General features: G+C 35.6%; 1 long non-coding RNA gene across 1 annotated transcript; it reads left to right on the plus strand.

The window, feature by feature from the left end:
- Positions 1 to 379: 379 nt before the first annotated feature.
- On the plus strand, positions 380 to 1,230 carry LOC136974758 (uncharacterized). The gene is made up of 2 exons (XR_010880690.1): positions 380 to 414; positions 509 to 1,230. It is a non-coding gene; the product is annotated as an uncharacterized lncRNA (long non-coding RNA).
- Positions 1,231 to 2,802: the final 1,572 nt, after the last annotated feature.

A 2,802-nucleotide genomic window follows, 5' to 3' on the forward strand; every position in this document is an offset into this window, starting at 1 on the left:
AGTATTGTATGTATGCGTATGCGTACATGTATGTAGTCAACGTGTGTACGTCACGTACAAGGTAGAAGAAAATTAAAGGGAGTGAACGTAAACTCGTCGGTTGGCATTGACTTAAAGGTAATTAAAAGTAATTTGGAGGTATTTTAGTCAAGGTAGAAAGTTATTTCGGCCCACCGCTGACGTTTCGTCAATGCATCAACGACAAGGTCTACATCATTGACAGCATCATTTGTTATCGTATCATCTCATCTTTTTAATTTTCGTCGGGTTATCCTCTTTTGCTTCTTTCCCGCACGTAAATCTCTCTTCTGTCGTCTACACGATAATGATGCCGGTTTTAATCGGCAGGGGGCTTCACCGTCGCCTTGTTTTCTCCATTCTTTAATCCTTGTGCTGATTTATGAACAATGTGAAGTAAGCTGGCGCTTTAAAAGGCAAAAATACGTGTATGTTAAGTTATTACGGAAATGAGGTATTTTCCTTTATTTTTTTCTTTTTTCTTCAACAGAAAACCGGGTTTGGAATGATGTCCTTTGTTAATACGACCTTTCCTGTGATAAACCTGCTGTGAAGTACGGTACAAAAGTCTTTTATAGGATTTGTTGATAAAGTATGTTATCGAGAGGAGTTAAATTGTTCGGATGCCAAGCGTGGTTGGTTTCAAGGAGGAAAGGCTGAAATGTCATTGCTTTTATACAAACTGAATGCTAACGACAAATTATTTAATTTTTGGAATTTTTCTTCTTCCACAGAATTTTATTTAAACGAAACATATTTGTCACGCATTTAGAAGGCTATAAATAAGAAGGAAACTCTAGAACCCCTCTCGCTCTACAGATCAAAAAACTCTCTGTTCTCTTTAGTAGACATAAAAAAAAATATGGTATCGATATTATTTGTCAAATCTACATCAAACCTATCGACTTGGTTAGAGGGAATAAGGCATGTTTTGCATCCCCTCGTCCAGGGACCACCGACTCGCGATGGGGGCGGCACGTGAGTTATCAGCACCCCAGTCCCCAACGCCGTAAATCAGTTAAGGACTCTAGTGGGACAGACCTCCAGCATCGCTAGGTTCGTCTTTTAATTCTACGAAATACTCCATTGAAAAGAATGAAGTCGTATTAAAGTTTGGAAGATTGAAGACTACAGAACTTTTATCTCATCGATTCGGTTCGCTTCTGGTTGAACAAATTTAAACCTGATTAAAACTCGAAACAAATTGAAGAATTTCGTTTTTTAAGTGAAAGGTTTTATTTTTTCCTTCTGATTTCTGTCGATGTCACGTTGAAATATTTATTTTTCTTTTAGATTTTAATTTAATTAGTGTGATCAGCAACAGATGGCGCTAATCAGATGGCAGTGTTTTATTTTATGAGTGATTTAATCAGAATTACTAAAATAAGTTTAAATATAAAATTACGTTATAAAAAATAGAATTGTTAAAATATTTCAAGGAAAAGATAATTGTTTTTTTTAAAAAAAGATAATGCGCTTGCACACATTTTCGTAATGTTTTCAAATCTCGTTCTGTTTTCTTGGATTGTATAAATCAATATATACAATCAAAATTCACCTGGCATTGCTTGCGGGATGTCACGAACTTAGGAATGTAAAACAACGTGCAATATCTTCGTGTCACAATTTCACCCTTTGATAACGTCATATAAAAGACACACCTATATCTAACATATGTAGCCAATAAGGTTCTAAATGACGCCTACATTTCCGCATTCTTAAATTATCCTCTCTCTATAGTAAAAACAACTGATCAAAGATATTCCCTTAAAAGGAATTATTGCGTGCGGCCTAAAGATATGGGTCATTTTAATAAGAGTAACAAGGGTCACGTAAACGATGTGCATTACTTATTTAATGGCGATTTTCAATTACTAAAATTGGCATTTAGATAAGAGATAATTTGGGAAAGCAAACCTTTTTTTCTTTTTTCTCACACAATCTCCAATTGTTACAAGTAATTGTGCATCGATGCTCGTCGCAGTCTTGACGAGGCAGGAAAAACATTACATCATATAGGATAACGCTGGTGCTTCAGTCATCAATTTATGTAATTTTTTAAAATGAATATTCAAATATACACCATACCAGCCATCAGAAAGTATACTGTATCCGTTTGAAAGGCTATTTATAATTCAAACCTTAAAACTGTGCAAATTATATTAATATATTTTCTGATTAGAGATTATCATAATTAGAAACTGTAAAATTGGAAACATTGTTTTCCATAATTTTGATTGGGTAAAAATATTGTTCCGACGACATGTTATCATTTCTTTTTTACATTTTCGCAACTCGAAGGGGAGCCAATTGACCCTTAAGAAGGGCACACCGGGGTCCCTATTTCCACCGTCGCAATCACCAAAAAGTCAAAGGTCGACTCGGATCTATAGAGAATGCCGAAAATTCTTTGGCGTCGTACACTGACCGGACTCACAGAGGTACTAGAATCTGACATCTCAGTCTGCTGACACAATGAAATATATCCTGCCAGAGTCTGTGATAGATAACCATACCGACCACCAGGGTCGCCACCATCGAGGGAATAGTTGGCCGCTATCACCTAATGATGTCAATAGTTCTGTCTCACTAACCATATAATAGGAGGGTCAAAACAAAAATATTTTACATCTGTCTTCCGAGATATTTATTGGTTCGAATTATAATGTGGTCAACCTCCATACATTTTCTTACAAATCCATGTCAAAGTTTATCGGATGTTATCCTGATTCATTCTCATATAAATAATCATCGCATGCATCTTTCTTTAAAATTTTTATGGGA

This window comes from Centruroides vittatus, unplaced genomic scaffold, assembly GCF_030686945.1.
Source record: "Centruroides vittatus isolate TY-2023 unplaced genomic scaffold, ASM3068694v2 contig_355, whole genome shotgun sequence".
In the NCBI taxonomy this organism is placed as follows: Eukaryota; Metazoa; Arthropoda; class Arachnida; order Scorpiones; family Buthidae; genus Centruroides; species Centruroides vittatus.